The sequence below is a fragment of the Microplitis demolitor genome, chromosome 2 (assembly GCF_026212275.2).
Source record: "Microplitis demolitor isolate Queensland-Clemson2020A chromosome 2, iyMicDemo2.1a, whole genome shotgun sequence".
Taxonomy (NCBI): domain Eukaryota; kingdom Metazoa; phylum Arthropoda; class Insecta; order Hymenoptera; family Braconidae; genus Microplitis; species Microplitis demolitor.
In genome coordinates this window covers 17980218-18000215 of record NC_068546.1, presented here as the reverse complement: position 1 = coordinate 18000215, position 19998 = coordinate 17980218, and the positions used below count along the sequence as shown (strand labels likewise).

General features: G+C 31.3%; 1 protein-coding gene across 3 annotated transcripts in view; it reads left to right on the top strand.

Annotated features, from left to right (window-relative positions):
- Positions 1-19998, top strand: part of LOC103568660 (protein-tyrosine sulfotransferase) — a 184675-nt gene that overhangs the window by 57779 nt on the left and 106898 nt on the right. For all 3 annotated transcript variants that reach the window (XM_053742787.1, XM_053742788.1, XM_053742789.1), the window contains one exon: positions 7395-7417. The gene's annotated coding sequence lies outside the window, so the exon portion shown is untranslated. The remainder of the gene's footprint in view (positions 1-7394; positions 7418-19998) is intronic.

The following is a 19998-nucleotide window of genomic DNA, read 5'->3' as shown; positions in this document are numbered from 1 at the left end:
TTATTGTCCACTATTCATGCCCTGTTTAAAAAACGATAGATTATAATATATATATATATATATATATATATATATATATATATATGTATATATATATATATATATATATGTATATATATAAAGCCCATAACACTTTTTATAGATCTCATTAATTATCATAAAATCTTTATAAGAATTCATAGATCATGAGCTTTATTTTGATTTTCAAACTTCCATTTTCTTCGAGAAATATTATTTCATTTATCATTCAGTGTTTCTACTGATTTGTTTTATTCGAAAAAAATATTAAAATCAATAAAAAAAAATTGCACAACTCAACTGCGAAGCAATAAGATTTGTTCTACTAACACTTACTCGGCCTCAGCTGATTCACTCATGTAAAAAGCATATTTACACTTATTCAAATATGCTCAACTAGGAAAAAATTCGTATGATTTGGAAGATAATTTATTAATGAATGGAACGAACACAATTTTGAGTGAGTTTTTTAATATTAATAAAAATTAAAAAAAAAATTGTGAAAAAAACCTGTGTGTCCTTCAATATCTATGAATGTTGGTAAACACAGTATGTAATTTTGAAAATATACAACTGATTGATCAAATTTCTTTGTCCTTTACATTTGAATTCTCTGATAGAAGAACTCTTTTGAAAATCACTATCCCAATCTTTTTTGTTCAAATGTAATTCATAAAAACTTAAAACTGGCAATTCAAAAAATTCAGATGCTTTCTTTTCATCATCATCATTTTTATTTTTTCTTGCATATAGGAGCACCATATATTGATCACTCAATTGCACCATCTTATTTTTTTTTGTATTAACGAATGTACGGAAGTTTTTCCAAGTCATTATACTTATATATTACTATCATTATTATAATTCCTTCCTATTATTTATTTGCTTAAAAACTTAGGGGGTTATCCACGGTAGTCCAATTCTACCGAGAGTCGCACTTGAGTGCTTTCCGTTACTGCTGCGATGCTCCATCAACAAGATTAACCATCTATTACTAACCATGATGGTTAGTAAGCGCAGCAGGCCAAGTTTCGTTGCCCCAGTAGACGAAGAGATCCGGGAATAACATTCCAACAATGAGTCCGACAAGCCTATCATGTTAGCCTTGGTAAAGTTTTCCAATTTCGAATAGGAGATCCTGACATAGCTGCTGTTTGTGTTCTTCTTTAACCGTGATGTTATACTCAGCAGGCGCTGAGAAGTCAATGACGTTAATTTAACGAATGGTTTTATGGAAGAGTACAACATCAGGTTTGTTGTGACCATTCGATCATTCTCAACAACTTGCGAAATAACTCCTGGCAGATAAGGCAACGCTGGTGTCTTTTCGATACCGTGTGTGTGTCAAAAGTGATCACAAAGTACTCGTAGAGCAGCACTATGATGCTGAATGTATGCATTTCTCGCCAGCATAAGATATGCTGACAAGAGATGCATAAGTTCCTCTGGATGTTGCTTACATACCCTACATATATTATTTTATAGTGTAGGGTATTATTACATATCCTACATTATCTGTCGGGCAGCTGCATATGATTATTATGATTATTATTACTATTATTATATTTTTTGTTAATGAGCAAGCAAGTGCACGTTTGGATTTTAGAATTCTGTTTTTTTTTTTTTTTTTCATCAACAATTATAAATCCCCGCTTTGAGAAAATTGTCTTCACTATCCAATTTTATAATGCGATGATTATTTAACGTTTATTTAACATTAAAATGAACAGATAGAGGCTGATTATTTATTTATCTACACTTTTTTTTAAGAAGATTAAAAATGTTAATCGATTGTAGTTTCATTTGCAGATGCGATCGAATAAACGATCTGTCGGTACCATATTCGCTTTTCTACTGCTCTAATGTGTAAAGAACGAAGTACTTAGAAAACATTGCCGTGACATCTGCTTTATTTGGCATAATACCGAATACTTTTTTTTTCGTTTTTATTCTGATTACCCAAATCTACAATAGAATTATTATAGTTAAATGTAAATAAAAAATCTGAAAACCGCCTGACCCTGCGGGCCAGCCCAAAAACTTCCCGCTATTTCCGAGCTCAGGGAGCTCGGAAACATTATTACTTGTGAATTTTGGAGCTCTTCGAGCTCAAAAATTTGTTAGGCCGGTAAAACATACCTTCACTGAAAAATTGTAATTTTTCTCCGACGATATCTTTGGAACGAATGAACCGATTTGAACGTTCTTGGTGGCAATCAAAAGAGCTCAACAAGACTTGAAACTGATTACATATAAGTTATAAGCAAAAAAATAAAACAAAAATTGTTTTTATTTTTATTCTTCGTATAACTCGTAAATTACATAACCGATCTACTCCAAAATCTAATCAATTCTAAGTTTTGGTGAGCCCTCTCGATTGCCACCAAGTACGTTCAAATCGTTTGATTCGTTCCAAAGATATCGTCGGACAAGAAAAGTTTACACACACACACACACACACACACACACACACACACACACACACACACACACACACACACACACACACACACACACACACACACACACACACACACACACACACACACACACACACACACACACACACACACACACACACACACATACGTACACACGGACGTCCATCTGGAAATAGTCAGAATCGCTTCCTAGGACTCCAAAACGTCGACATCTGATGGAAACTCGATTTTTGAAAATCGGACCGAAACCAGTAACTTTCCTTTTTTTGAAAATTTGAAATTTTCATAGCGGGAAGTTAAAAATTATCTCTATTATTAAGTATTTTAATCAAACTAGTGTTTTAAATTATCAGTGACACTTTTTTTTCTCCAATTCAAAATTATCTAAAGTCGTCTATAGATGGCTTATATTAAAAAAAATATTCTAGAAGATTTGAATAATTTTCTGAAGTGTTATAAAAAATTATGAAATTGTCCAGAATCTTCCAATGTTTGAGAAAACTTTTTAAACTTTCTTGACATTCCTAATACTTTCCGGAGTACTCCAGAAGATTTTGAAATGCTACAAAATATTCTCGAATTAAAAAAGTTTTCAATTTATTTGGGGAATTCTAGATGGTTTTTTAATTTTTTAAATAACCCGACTAGAAAACAAGTTGTAAGACCTATTGGTATCCAATTGGGTTCCCAATTGGGAACAACGTTATGATGTAACACATAGCCCAAGATGATCTTCATCGGGTAATCCCTATTGGATCTCAATAGGGTATACCCAACTGTTTCCGAATTAGGCATACCCTATAGAGTTCCAATTGGGTACACCCTACAGAAACTTCAGGCCAGCCCAATAAAATCCCAATATACAAAAAAATTTGTTTAGATAAATTTTTTATTTAAATCCTCTCATTCCAGTACAATTTTTTTTTGTTTATTCAATTTTCGAAGAAGACGATGGCCATCCCCATCACGAGCTCCTCGTAATACTATCTGTTATTTTGTCATATAAAAAAAAAAAAAAAAAAAAAAAGGAATTATTCTAAAAATTCTTACTTTGCACGAGACATAATTTTTATAACCTATATTCACTATACTAGAACTTTATTAAACTTTATTTTTATCAATTAAATTATATGGTATTGTAACTGTAAAGGTTAACTGTAAGGTAACTGTAATCTATAAAACGTAAATATTTTGCATTTAAAAATTATTTTTAATTTTTAAAAATGAAAACTTTTTTTTTTTATAAATTCCATGTTTAGTTTCGCCAACGCGTTCCCGATTATTTCCCAATTGGGTACGATCAACAGCAAGTTATTAATTTTGACGTTGGGTCATCCCAAGAAGTTCCCATAAATATCCCAATCGAGTAAACCCATTATCGAGTCATTAATTTTAGCATCGGGTTTTCCCAACATGATCCTAATCATAGGGATCACCCTATCGGGCTTGCCCCATCAATACCCAATGGGGTCCTCATGCATGTTCGGGGATTATTTCTAGTCAGGAATTGATGCAGTTGTAACAATCGATATATACATAGCGCGATTTAACCATTTTTATTTTTCTTTCAAGCAAGTTTTACCAAACTACATCCCAACCCTTCTCCTTGAGATCCTTTCACCTTTCGCAGTTACCTATGTAAGTGCGTGCACGATGAGTAAGAATTGACAAAGATCGGCAGATATGATAATATGCCTGTCTCTCTCTTTCTCCATCAAAAGGGAAAGAGTCTCAAACCCAACTACGTCACTTAGCCGTATACTCATCTTGCATCCACACTTACCTGCATACATCTATTTACAATACAGTTATAAGAGAGTGTGTATGTGTGTGTGTGTGTGTACGGGCGTAATACCCAAAAACAAGTTTGGCTACGACTCAGCGGGACACTTGTCCGTGTGCCCCGGACTTCTAATTAAAATTCAAACATATACAAAGATTCTATGACCATCTCATTTCCATATTCCGAGTCACCTATGGCATTTCGAAAGTCATACCCAGATCTATGTACTTCCAATAGAGCATTTACTCATCCGTTGTTGTTTACACAAAATAATATGATTCAATTTCCATATATGAACTTTTCTAATTTTTAGAAAGGTACCTAAACCAGATCCATGTACTTACTCATCATGTTGTTGTCCGAAATGATGAGATGGACCGGTTAGTTGCATAAGAAAACATATGACTTTCCCACCAAAATTAGAGTATATAAACTGCCGAAAATCTAACGAAGGTAGTCAATCACTAATCAAAACTAACCTCTGTCGGATCTCGAGTCACTCGCTAAATAATCTCTGCCGGTTCTCGCTCCAAAGTTCTATAAGTTCAAAATCTCCGATTAGTTCTATCGGCCCAAGTCCGACTAGTACCGCGAATCAGAGATAAAATCTTAATCGTTATCCACATGACGGTCCACCCGGGTCGAAAAATTTGATCTGTTTTTAATCAACTAAAAATTTTAAGTTATTTTTATTCAATTTTATTTTTTATTTATATTTAATTGATATGTGAATTTTAATCTAGTTTTGCCCTTACTATTCCTTATTTAGATTATTTTCAGACTTATTTTCAATAATTTTTAGTCTTTTTTTATTCTTATCTAGATCAAAATCAGACTTTTTCTGTCAATTATTTTTAGTCTGTTTTTATTATAATCTAGATCAAAATCTGACTTTTTCTGTTTATTATTTTTAGTCTGATTTTGATCTATATTCGATCAAAAACAGATTAAAATTATTTTTTGATAATTATAATGATAAATAATAAAAACAAAAAATTAATGAAAGTTTGATATTTTTTTACACATTGATATAAAACAATATTTATTTAATAAATAAATTAGCCTCAATTAACATATAGACATTACTTAAAAATAACTTAACTTCATCCTCCTTCTTTTCTTTTGATAGTGTATCCTAGTAACTGAGACTTTCTTTGAACATACATTCTGAGAAAAATCAACTATTTTCCTCTGGCTTCTTCTACCTCCAATTCATTCAGTTCCTTATCATCATCTGTTAGATATTTTTATAAATACAGAAATTTTTTATTATAAGTTTATATTCAAAATGAAAGAGAATCTTAATTTAAAAAATAATTGGTGAAAAACCTTGCAATTAAAAAATAAATTATTCTAAGAAACTCAAAGATTGTGCGACACTGAGTTATCTTAATTTAAAAAAAAAAATTACGTGACAAAATTTTTTCTCAATTCTTTGGTTCATTAAAAGCGTTATATAAAAGCAATAAATTTGAATTCAAAAAATAATTAAAAAAAAAATTAATATTTCCATTTATGGACAAAATTAATTACTACATAATTCATTAAAAATAACAAGAATGAATAAAGCTCAATTAAACTTACTGCTCATGGAAAGTGATTCGGAAACATCTAGATATAGAGGATTAATTAAATTTTCTTGATATTCAAAACGTGCTGTTGCTATTTCGTATTACAATGTCACAGAGGAATATTTTGATACGGTTTTTAATGTAAGAATATTTTTCGACTTTATTCAGTGAATTGAAGAAATTTTTGTTGAGATTTTAACGGCAATTATACTACTTTCGTTAAATATTATTAATATTCTATCAAGACAACTAAAAAATATAGCTGTCAGATAATCATTAACTGCCGACATTTTTAAACAAAAGACACTAAGTAAATAGTAAACAAAAAAAAATCCATTCTAGATCTTAGAATACTTTTTATAAATTTTTTGTAGACATAAATGAAATTATTATAAGTCCACGATTTAATCTAGTTTTGTCCTCGCACAATTTCAGAATCAAAATTTTTCTAAGTTCCAGAATTAATCTAGTTTTGTCCTTCTGTATCGCAATTGTTTTTTAAAACATCAGATCAAAAACAGCTTAAAATTTTTATAAAAGATCAAAAATAGATCAACTAATTCAAATACAGACCAATTAGTCTAAATGCAGTGCAGTTAGACTAAAATCAGACCAAATATTTTGACCCGAGGCACCGCCTAGGCAATCGGGCTCCTTGACCAAATACCTAGATTTTAACCTTGTAAAAATCGCGGCCGATTTGACTCACCAGGATCATCGGTCTCGTGACGGTCTATAGCCTAGGAATCCAGACTCCTAGATCGAAATCCTAAATAAAATCAAATATTCATACTCGTACTCGACAGATAGGAGAGAGTATCCGCTTGGCACCCCAGTAGCTCCGAGTCCGAAAAGTGCATCAAATTCCGCTGAATAAAATCCCTAAGCCACGGGCAGGGTACCAGCGAATCAAACAAAAACAATTCCGCGATCATAAATTCAAAGTGGTGAATTGTGAGAGAGCGTGATTAGCGAGATTGTAAACCACCTCAAGCTGAGTGGTAAATTAATTGTATTTGTTTAATTTTAGTACATACATGTAAAAACAACATTATAATTTTATAAGAATATACAGATTCTTTTCTTTTTTTTTTTAAATCATCTTTCTCTTATTTATACCTCTTACTCTAACATTCTTAAGTCAACAGGTATAGAAAGAGACTGACATAAAAGAACAGGAACTTCTCGAGGACCTATATTCACCTACCTGCTTTCCTCTCGCTTTAAAATCCCTGACATACCCTAAAGCCACGCAGGTCAACGATCGGGACTGTCTATCATACTTCTCCGCTCGATACGAAATAGACTTATTTAGTATTCAAAATGTATTCAAAACTTGCCAAATATTAAATATTCTCACACTAGCCACCTGACGGTCCTATAAGGCTCCTTGGTTGAGTAATAGAATAAATATTGTGGGTAGTTTTACTAAATAATTAATTAATATAAACCCTTCGCCCGTCGCCTTCACTCTCTCCGATCGTGACACAGTTATAGATTTTTCCAAAAAATTCTGATAAAATAAATTTCGAACCTCAAGTTGTAAATAAATAAAGTATTGATAATTATTTTTTGTTTCAGAAAAACAAGGATATTCTATTCCGGTGAGTAAATTTTTAAATTCATATAAATAAATTTATTTAATCCTAGATGTTAGATATACAATTACTATTTGATGAAAAGCTCCATATCAAGTCTAAAATTACTAAGGGTATCTGTAACGAGGAAAGATAACACGAGTTAGAATCCCACAGTGCCATCTGGCAACGATAAATTCACATTGCGGTAACATTATAAAACGAAATACACATATCTAGATTCAAGAACAAGAATTATAATCACCCTGATAAATGATTAGATTTAGAGACTACTTTAATTACATAGTTACTTTTATTCTTATATACATTTATTCGTTCTTCCATTTTCCATTTATTATTTTATTCTCCACAACATTCATAAATCAATCAAATCTGCCCATATTTATTAGAAAATAATTGATAATAATAATAATAATTAATGATGTAGAAAATAAAGGAAAGTTAATAAATTATTTTTGTCAGTATTAAATAGCTGACAAAGAGAGGTCAAAGATTTTTTTTTTTTGATACGTGCATGGAATAGGTGAAGTCGACGTACGAAAAATAAAGTAAAACGATAAGTTGGAAGTATACGTGATGGATACATTGGTAACTGATATTGATACGACAGTTTGTGGGTCTCAATATCTATATCTATATACCTATATATATTTGTGAGTTTATGTTCTTCTCATACATAATGTATGGATATATATATGTATTATACCTATCGTCTCTGTATTTTCTCTGCCAGTTCCGGTAGACTCGTATCATTGTTTGCGAATCATGGAATGGATACGAGATCGTCTGTACCTTTAAACACACACACACAGATATATATATATATATATATGGGTGCTTCATTTGAAACGACTATTTTTTTTATTTCTGGTCCATTGATGGAATAATGTTCTAAACATATAAAAAAAAATTCTCACTAAAGATGAGATAATTTTAATTTAAGTGCTCGCTAAATGAATTTGAAATTTTCCCATTTAATAAGTACGGAAATTTTAATGATTTTGTTTTTTACAATTATCTACAGCTTGCAGCATTTCATAATATTTAATCGGCAATAAGTGGAAATTACAAAGTAATCTTTTCTCTTTAAAAGTACATGGAGCCAATGTATGCTTTGTGACCGGTCCCACCGGTAAAAAATCTTAAAGCCAATTTTTTCCTGAACTTTATAGTTTTTTTTTTATTTTACTCGTAAACCACTAACTTTACAACAAAATTGAATAGGACTTTTTATATAGGGAATTTAATTTTCTACCAAAAAGTTATGTAAGCCATGACTGTAGAGCTAGTAATTTTCGACATAAGTCCAATTAACTTCTCTAAATTTGAAAATCGCTGTTTTATCAGAGATTTTAGTACTTTTTAATAAAATCATTGCTGAAAAAATATATAATGTAAAAGAATACATTACAAAAATAAATATTATACATTCATATATAATTATAAAAAGTATGAAACAATTATATTTGTACTAAGATAGGAAGTAATTAAAAAAGCTCCGTCAAATGAAAGAATTCTATGCTTTTGTTGAGTGAAAATTATGGATTAATATTTTTAATTTTTGCTTAGAAACATTTTACTTAATTTTGAATAAAATTTTCTGAACAAAAATAAATCCGATTAATAGGCAACTTAACGTAAGAAAGCATATGATTCTTTTTTGTGTTCTTTATTAATTATATATAAATAACTTGTAGTCAAAAAATCTATTATTCCCGGGTTTTAAACTGGTCAAAAATGGTCAGAACACGATTTCTCTTGAGGAATTGACTTTTAAATGCAAATAAATGAAGAGTACTGTCGAATTTCAAAAACTTGGTAAAAAATGAGTTATTGGAAATAAAATATTCTACAAATTAAGTTCTATGAAATTTTGTGATAAAACTGATATTTTCTTCAGAGATGTTAAATAATACTGAAATTTACCATGAATTCAAATTTAACATTGAATAACTTTTGAAAGAGTAAATTTATCGAAAAATTATAAGGAATCTTTTTTAAAGAGCTTTCCATTTCCAACATGAATATGTATTGACCTTTTTGGTACAATAATTAGCCGATGACTCATCAGTTATGAGTTAAAAAATTCCAAATAAAAAAAAAAATTTCAATGGGAAATATAAAATTGCAATCAAGAAGTATTTAATATTAATATTAAGGGTTCTAATTTTGACAGGGGTCTTTTTTTATCCTACTAAAAATTTTGAGTGTATGTCCTTGAAAAAAAAAAAGAGTCAATTTTTTTAATCGGTCTAGTACACATAAATTCGTATAAGTTTGTAATGCAGTAGAAAAGGTCATGTTCCAGTCAGACCTTTGTCTTTTATATTGTCACTGAATAAATTTACTGTATAAACTTGAAATAAATTAATTCTTCATTTTTTTTAAGCTAATCGTTTTAGGTTTATAAAAATGAGTCGTTTAATTGAATTAGTGTCTGACTATTTTCGAGAAAAAATATATGTGGGTAAATAAAATTTCTTCGCGAAATAAAAATATCTCGCAAATTGTTGTGATAGGGTTTCATCTAGGCTTGACCGATTAAATTATAAAACTAATCAATCGAACTGCTAATTTATTTAAATAATAGAATTATTGTTTAAAATTCGTATATTAATAATCTAATAATTTATATAAAGACTAATTTTATTTGTATTCGATTGTCGTTCTCATAAATCAGTAACTTTGAATTCATGGTTTATGTTTTTGAAATAAAAATTTTTATTTTTTGTTATATGGTCTATGAAAGCTTGATCATGAGTTAAAGTAGGTTATAAGGATTAAAGAGTTGAGTTTAGTAGCAGTCGACTTTTGTAATGCCAGTTAAAACTTTGAGATTTAAGACGTAAACAACCAGCGTGAAAGCTCTGAAGTTAGATTTGTTTCAGAGTACAATTGTTGTTATATTTAAGAGAAAGTAAGAAAATAGCTTTTTCAATTCACTAAAAACTCTTTTAATACTTTTATATATATATATATATATATATATATATATATATATATATATATATATATATATATATATATATATATATATTCACAACCATGTTTATTTTTATTTTCTTAGTGATGATAAATTCGGAGGAAATTGCCGTTGTGTCGTTGGAAACGTTTCTTCTTTTTATTTTAACACTTGAAGTTTCTTCTTCTTCTTTTTTTTTATTTTTTTTTTTTAATTTTTATTAAGGATTATTTCTCAACTCAACTTGTTGTTGAGATAGTAATTCGAGGAGGCAATCAATCGTTAAAAACAAACATTTTTTGTCGTCTCAGTATAAACTGGTACACTTTCTTCAAGTTGACGTAAACAAGTATTTTTAAATTAAATCATTTCTACTACTGATTAAATAAAACAAGCTTCATTTTTTCTCTAATCTCAGATTTTAAATTCAATAATTTTATTTTTATTTTCATCGAACCTTCCATTTTTGTGTGATAAAAGATGGCATATTACGGGATAATAGTAAAACATCGTAACTCGCGTTTCTGGTTACATCTCATCCTTTCATGCGCAGTTGTATCTAATACAGAAACCATCATATAGTTTTGTCCATATTCAATGAATATATGGATGCAGTACGATTGTAGTCTGTATAATACGATGAATATATACGGTAACGTAGTTATAACGTAAAATTTTTACTGTGATTTTGTTTTTATATAATAACAAAAATTAAAACGCTATTGATTTTCAGTTCATTGAACTTCTAAACACTATATGCTTCATTTTCCTATTTTTAACACAAATAAAAATAAAAAAATCAATTTGAAAATAAAAAACCTAGTGTATAACCTAACTTGGCGCTACCCTTAGAAATATTTATAACTTAATGATAGCATCCTATAATAAAAAGGAGATAAAATGTATGTGAAGCTTCTTTTCCGAACCCCTGGTTAGCGCAACACAGTGTAGAAATATACTCAATTTACACAAAAATTTACATATAATGAATATATATGAAAAGAGACACGCGCGCGTTTGTGACATGAATTCTAGTTTTTCTTATTTTACATTTGAAGAGCCTTAAAAATAATGTGTAATGAAAATTGGTAGGCAGAATAAAAAATAAATTAACTGATAGACCCACAAACGAGAAGACCATCGACAATATATCGACTTTACATCGAGATGCTAAGGACAAGCTTCTGTGAATATTCTAGAACTAAAAATATTTTATTCCTTTAGTATTTGCGATTGTTTTACGTTGAAAGAACTTCAAAAATAATATAAGATAATAATCAGTAGGCAGACGAAAAATTTTTTTCGGGCATAGATTTTCTATAAAATTTCGATAAATTTTCTGAGACAGCGATTTTGGCTAAAACCATGGCCTCTATAGATTTTTTATTAGCATATAGCAGTAAGTTCCAATTTTTTATCTATTTTCTTTATAATTTTTTGAAAGTGAAGGCTGAGGTGCGTACTTTTGGCATTCGAAAATGTTTATACTAATGTTTAGAGTCCAATAAGGTACCTAGACGTCTAATAACAGCGTTAAAAAAAAATTATTTTTTTTTCGGGAAGGAGTATCGAATCCCGAATTTCTATAATTTTTCTATAGAATTTCTCCGGAGGCAGATTTTCGCGAACGTAAATGTTAGGAAGCCCACTATATTTTAGGTTATCTAAAAATTTAAGAAAGGCATATGTTTGTCGAGCATTTAATTTTAAGTTAATGGAAAAATTTAATTATCTCGGGCGTATGGTTAAACGAAAGTACAGAAATAAAAAAATTAATAGCGAATGGACGGTTTATTTAATTTCAAAGCTCCATAGTTGCAATTCGTCTTACTTTACACTTAATAAAATGAAAAGTGAGAAAAAAAATTATCTTACTTCACTTTCGTTATTTTTTTTTTTTTTTTTACTAAATAAAAAGTATAATGATTCTTTTTTAATTCAACGATTTAATTTATTACACAGTAGGAAACAATTTTAATTTTCTTAAAAGTTTTCTCAAAAGGTTTAATACAATTTAATACAAAGTAATGTTACTTCATGAATATTTAATAATTTAAATTTTAATTTCTGTAATTTTATATTATAATCATTATTCTTGAACATAAGATTTAAATAGTAACGAATAAAATAAATATTCCAAGTAATTTTAATAGTTTATTTTTGACAGCGTGTTGGTATAAGCTTATTCGATAAACTTAATTCGTAAAATGCGTGACCAAATAAAAGAAAATACTCGAAAATTTTAATGACTTTTTTTTATCCTACGGATCCTAACAGCGTCTCCGTTATGTGAATGCTAATATATCCATCTGAATATTCAATTGTTGGTAGGACGTAGAATGAAGATAAAAATAAAATAAAAATAAAAAAGTAAGACTCAGTCGTTGAGAGTTCACCATCTTATCCCCTTCGTCACTCTTGCTAGAATAAAGAAAAAAATAAAATAAAATAAAACAAAAAGTTGAAGTAGAAGCTTTTACATCCCGCCCATACTCTTGACATTTTCTCGTTCTATGAACTTTCGCTGGATTCAATTACCCGACGTTCTTGTCGTCAATGTTATCCCCCGTTTTTTGAGATTTAGCTCAAGTATCCAGAGAATTGTCTTCTATTACTCAAGAACTTTTACGAACTCACTCTCATTCTAATCATTCTTACCGACTTTGATGTTAGTCTAGTTAATTTGCAATGGGAATCATCCAATAGAAAAAAATTTTCAAAAGTAAAATATATTTTTTTATTAAAGTCATGTGTTTAAATATAGTATGCTACACACCTAAGGAGGAAAGTAGGACATTTCAATCCGCGTGTGTAATTGCCTATCCAAGCCGAAAGTGAGGGTTGTAAACACGTGGATTGGGACGTCCAACCTGCCTCCGTAGTGTGTATGCAATTTTTCACCAGATCTGCACCTGAAAATTAATATTTTTACTTCTGTTTGTGGAAAGAATGTCGCGTACGCTACTTTTTATCATTAGTTTTCTCATAAAAAAAAAAGAACGACTTTCTTCCCTCGAAAATTTAATTTTTATAACTTATGTTTCTGAAAGATTTAACTTTTTTATAACTTGTCACCATGCACTTTAAATTTTCATCTTGAAAATCAGGTGCGAAAATTAAAGCTATTCTAGGGCAACCTATTTTTCTGATCGTATGCTATTTATACATTTCCACACTTTTCAGTTACTGAGGGGCCCTGTAGGAGGCTGATTGTCGAATTTTAATTAAGCTATAGACGGTAGTGGAGTAGCTCCATGTTGACAAAATTTATTCTATAAAAGGGCCGAGAAGCAATTGTTTGAGAACTTAGGCCCTAGCTACCACCCATAGTATACCAGTAGAGTAGAACTGAGGACGTTTGGCGAGGTCCCTGCTTTATACCCAGAGCTTACTTCGTATTGATTCGAGCTGGCCGAACGGTATAGTCAAATCTAGTCATTCAGTTCCCAGTGATCAGTTTATTTTAATATCGTGTCTGTATTGTGAGTGTATCCTATTTATTCAATTTGTTCGACGGATACTAGACTTCACTGGGACCGTCACCGCCATCGTTGCCGAAACTAAGACATAGAAGCTACTCCACATCACCGGGAAGCCGATCTGATCGCATCATACACTCTCCTCGTTATTTATTATTATTACTTTTCATTGATTAAAATATTTCCTGAACTTGTTTACTTTTTACTTATTATAGTTTGGATAAATAATTTGCAATAACATAATTAATAATTTCATCCGGACACTTTTAATCGAAAAAACATACATTCGGTATCTCATATATACAATGTTTGTAAAGGGCAAATATATTTGGGTCGTGGTTAAATAAAGGCATTTGGTAATATGTTTGAATATTAATAAATCTGTCTTATAACCCAGAGCAATCACTAGAGTCCTTGCCACTTGATCTAAACAATTAAATAAATATGATTGTTTACACGGAAAAAAAATTCCCGGATTTTTTACAATTTGACTATCGTAATTTTCATTATATGGTATCGTAGCGGTGGACTATAAAATTTGAATCATAATTTTTACAGTAGACTATCGTAAATTTTGTTTTATAATTAATACTACTACAAGATAGCAAAAATCAGATACTATAGAGTAAATTATACAAGTTGTGTTAATAAAAATTACAATGCGTCTATCGTAAGATGAATGAGATAATGTAGAATTTCTTTAAATATAAAAGTATAATTAGCAGTCAACGAAGTAAAATTTATTTTATTAAAAAACTAGAATTTACAATAAAAAAAAAAGAAAATTTATCATTTTGTATTTTTTTTTTTTTAGCAATTAAATTGAGAAGGTTAATACAATGTTGAAATAAAAATAAAACATGCTGAAGTAATAATAATAAAACATTTATTTAATATTTTTTGAAATATATTTTTTTGGTATATAAAATTTATTAATTATTATTAATTATTCATTAATTTAACTTATAAGTTATAATATCACATCAGGTTCAAAAAGTATTATACTTGTTTCTTTTTGAATAAAAATAACTCATTCCTTTATATCTAAAATATGCACATGTAGGAAATTAAAAAAACCATAGGTGCAATTTTTTCGAAAATTTTTCTCTTTTATAATTTATCATTTTTAAAAAAATCCAAAAATTATTAGGCATCAGCTAACTTCATAAAGAAACATTAAATGTCCATAATTTGAGCTTATTGAAATGTTTACCCCATCGCCAAGTCGGATAAAATTATTCATTGTCGACAAATGAATAATATTTTGTAACAAAATTAGGAGAATTGAATTTATTAAAGAAAAAAAAAATTCATTTTTTTAGAATCATTCATCCTATGACAATAATACTACTTGTTTATAAAAATAAATTTCATGTCCGGATAAATAATTTTAAATCGAACGATTTACCCACAGAATATTAAGTTTAATAAAAATTGAATAGTTATAATTATACTTACACCACCAAATTATTATATTCCTTAATTTATGTAGGTTTGTAATGAAGAGAGTACAGTTTTTTTTTTTAAATTTTTTATTTGCCATTGTCCGAAGATTGTGGTTGAACCACAAATAATACGAACGAAATAGATGTCATCATTTGTAAATACATATATACTCTCACACAAGCATCACATCATGGTATTGTGACAACATTTGTCTTTCATACGTAAGCGCTTCAGATGGCATATACTATACCATTTCAGAAAATTTACAATCCAACTATCGTAATTTTTGTGGCTTGTATTGTAAAATCATAGAGGTAGCACTGTAAATTAAGAGGAAGAATAAAATAATAAATATTATACATAAATCTTATTTTTTATTCTTTTACTATTTACGATAGTAACATTGTAATATTTCTTATTGAATTTTATGCAACAAACTCTTAATGACATTACGATAGTGAATAGTAAAAAATCTTTTAGAAACTGTAAATTTTTGTATCATATATTTGAAAGTTACAGAAAATAAAAGTATAGTCCAGGATTACGATAGTAATATTGGAATTTTTCGTCGAATTTTTTTTCCGTGTATTTGAAATTTGATGTCGGTAGATAATATGTTAAGAGCGGTACGGTAAGCAGTGTGTGGAGAGCGCAGGTGACGTTCGTGGCTGCCCCATTGAACAGTAGCTGGTAGCAGTGGACTTATGGGTAGACGTTGCGACGGCGCGGCTGCGTAGTCGACTTTGTCTGTGACGTACTTTACATGGTTCTCAAATGTAAACTCAAGAGTCAATGATAGACCCAAAATTGCGAACAGTTCCTAGTTTCAATAGGAATGCTAATTTCATCACACCCCAACTTGATCTGAGTAGTGTCAATAGAATTGATGTATGCTCTGATATCAATAAGCCTAGCCTTGGTTTTGCCAAGGTTTAGTGGCAGTCGGTTTTTGGCAGCCCAATTCTTATGATAGGTAACAATGCTATAGGTCGGTAGTCAGTTGCCGTGATAGGATTAGGCACTTTATTGACCGGAATGATGATGACCTTCTTCCGTACCTCAAGGAAAGTGGATTCCCTTATTAATTTGTTAATGAGCTCCGTTACGGGATCAAGAAGCTCAGGAACTGAAGACTAGCTTGCTTCTAGAGTTGTTATCCGCTCCCACAGCGTCAGATTTGATTGACATTATGGCTTTCTTGGCTATCACACTGGTGACCTCATCTGGTGCTAACTCAGGATGGCCACTCACTTTCACTGGTGAGAGGAAGTGACGGCAATTCAATGTGCGCTGAGGATCTGGAGACCTATGCAAACACCCGGGCAAGCTCATCTGCCTCCACAGCAAGAATCTTAATACAATTGCCTTTGATGAGATCAAGCTTATGAGGTTCTTTCCACATAACATTAGATGACAACCCTTCAAGCCTGTTGCAGTAGAAGTTAATCCTAGCCTCCTTAAGCTTTACTCAATGGAGATCACGCCCACATCTATAGTTTAGAAGGTTGGACGTACTTCTACATCTTTGAAACCGCCTATACAGAATGCGAACATAGTGCTCAGATTCGTTCAGTTCGTGAAATATCAAAGGGGATTTTCTTGAGCATATTAACAATTACTTGTCTACTAGGTGAAAACTCATTGACATCATGAATAAGCTTGCTGGCAAACATTTGAGCTACTTCATTGGCAGTGGTAACAGAACTATCATTTAGCTTGCGAGTAGTAATTTTGTGACTGACTTGAAAAGCGTTGCCAAACTGCCTGGTCACGAATATTAAACGGTGACCAGCTCCAAGAGGTTACCTAGATTTGTCGAAGGAGATAACTTGATCTTGATTATCAATAACAGAAAGGTCCAGCAAAGTGTCAGATTGATTTGTTACATTAGTAGCTCCATGGTGAACTAATTTTAGTGAGCAGTTGCTGATGAACAATTTGACATGTTGAGCATCAAAACTCTGCTGTAGTTGATCTTCGTTAAAATTACCCATGATGATCTTGTGATTGAAGCCACCCATCATTTCTACCAGAATAGTAGTGAGGTCATCCAACCACCAAACTTCTTTTTGACATTGATAATGTGAATAACCAAGGCAGGTAAGCGACATTTAACTTCTTCTTCAGGACTCTGGTACCCAGGATGTCTCCCACAGCAAGTTGGGAACCCAATGCGATGAAGATAGCTAGTACTACACATTGGTACTCCTAAAAGTGTGTAGTATCAGGAATACCTGAGACGACGATTTCGGTGTTGGCAGCAAACAACTGCATAACCCGTTACATTCTGGGTGTGTTGGTATAAGTTGCTGCTGTGAGTGAGCAAAGATCTTGAGTCGTTCGTGCACATCCATCTCTATTTTCTAGTTGCTCAAGACACTTTAATACATCAGCCATGGATTTTTTAAATTCAGAGTGTCCTAACTGCAGCTGTGAAGTTGTCAGCTTAAAGTCAGTGATTTCCTCAGTAAAGCTTCCAATCTTCACATTTATTCTAGGTATATTGCTAAGAAGGACACAATGCTATTGGATAGTTGATGTGATCTTTTCAATATCTTGTATAACAGATGCCAACGACGACTTCACAGCAGCAAATACTTTAGGCGGTGGTGGTAATGATGTTCCATCATCATGTTCACGTGTCCTTTTACGTGAGCTTGAGGACTTGGTTGATGAATCAGATTCAGCAGATGAAGTATGTTACTTTTCATTATCTGCTGCCGAGGGATTCATTGCTAGAAGTTCTTAGATGTGTGGTAAGATGTCGCTAGTAAAGATTTCCAAGCGTATATGTAAGTTCCGGTCCATTAAGTAACTCAGCTACAAGTAACAGGCACTTTCAGCGTCTGCGCGTGAGAAGGTGAGACTGGTAATGCACATGCGCTAGTGATGGGTACACAGCTTCTGATAAACAAAGACACCTCTAAAAGACTGAGACACTAAATAATCTAACTGCGTTTAGGATTATTAAAACAACTAATAATTAATTATAATAGGCCTACAAGGCTATGAATTGTAGATCAATAGTGAGATCTGCACTATTGGCTTTCAGTTAACTGAAAGAAAAAACGCCCGAAGGTAACTCACTGCAGTCAATAATTCTTTAATACAGAGCAATAAAAACTGATGAACGTTATAGTCAGAGAGAGAGAGAAAGAGAGAGAACACAGTTGTGCATATATGAACCTGAAGGTGGGGTTCACAATCGCTCAGCAGGATTGCGGTTGATCTCAGGCCCTGCTGAGAGATAAGGAGACCAGGATCGTGAACGAGAGTTAGCTAGCCTGAGAATTGTCCAGCATAGTGCAAGTTTAGTTGTAAGTTGAGGAAAGTATACGTAAGTTCTCAGGTATGGTCCACAACCACTCAGTGGGATTGCGGATGATCTGGCCCTACTGAGCCGTAATCAGGTCATGATTGTGGACGAGGTTCGTCTACTCTAAGAACTCTCAAAGAGCATGCCCACTATCTCAGACTTGATAGATGTCACCAGGTGGCCTTTGGGTCATTTTGAAATCCTAAAAATCTATCCTGACTATTTTCAAGATGATGTCCGAGTGTATGTCTGTACGTAAAAAAACCGGATCATTTGTTCGAGAATTATCATCAGCGAAAATTAAGCGTTAGATGCTAAAAAAATGTGTCGAATACCGCATTGGACACGAAGATAGGAGATTAGTTCAAAAGATGTCAATGACGAAAAATTAAAAAAATAACTACTAACCTAATACTGTTTTCAAGCTCAAGGAGCACAACGAGAAGTTTTGGAGCTGGCCCGCAGGGTCAACCGTTTTACAGATTTTAATCTTCCCGCTAAGAAAATTGAAAATGGTGGCGTTTGAAGCGGCTGATTAATTTCATCTTCTGAGAAATTTAGCATAATCGGTTTTGTACGTTTAAAGATATTTCAAAAATAAAATTTTTTCAAAAGATTTTTTTTTGGATAACTTACTCCATGGATTAATTCCAAAATCTACTCATCTCTAAAACTTTGTTAACGAAGAAATTTCAAAAAAGTGATTTTTTTTTTCGAATAAAATCTAAAACGTCTAATTGATTATTTAAAAAAAAATTTCAGCGTCAGAGACTAAAAAACTGCGCCGAATGCCACCTCAAACGTCAAAATCAGTTTATTGTTTCAAAAGATTCGGCGATGAAATATTTCAAAACTAACAATTTCTCTCATTTTCTCAGGATAATTCACTGGATAGTTTTCTTTACCCTTTTCTCGGATATTTTAGGTACTAACGCTCTGATCTATGATCTAAATATATTAAAATATATTGCTGAACTCGTCGAGCTCGAATAACATTTTGACAAAAATGTTTTCGAGCTGTTTGAGCTTGAGAACAGCGGGAAGTTTCGTGGCTGGCCTGCAGGATCAGCTGATTTACAGATTTTTTTCTATTATTTTGGGCATACAGTAACTACGAGCTGCTAATATATTTTATTTCTACTGACTTTAATTTTACAAAGAAATGAAAGCTTCTAAATTTTATTAAGTTGATATTTAAATTTAAGTAACGTTAAATTGAATGTAAATTTTGTGTATGAAAATGGTTTGATGATTCAGTGGGTTTGATTATGTAACATAGTCAAATTCTAAAGGTAGAAACGAGGAGTTTAGTTTCTCAGTGGTCGTAGTGGTAAACTGATGATTAAAGCTTTAACTTGGATGAGAAAACGGCTCAAGGATTATA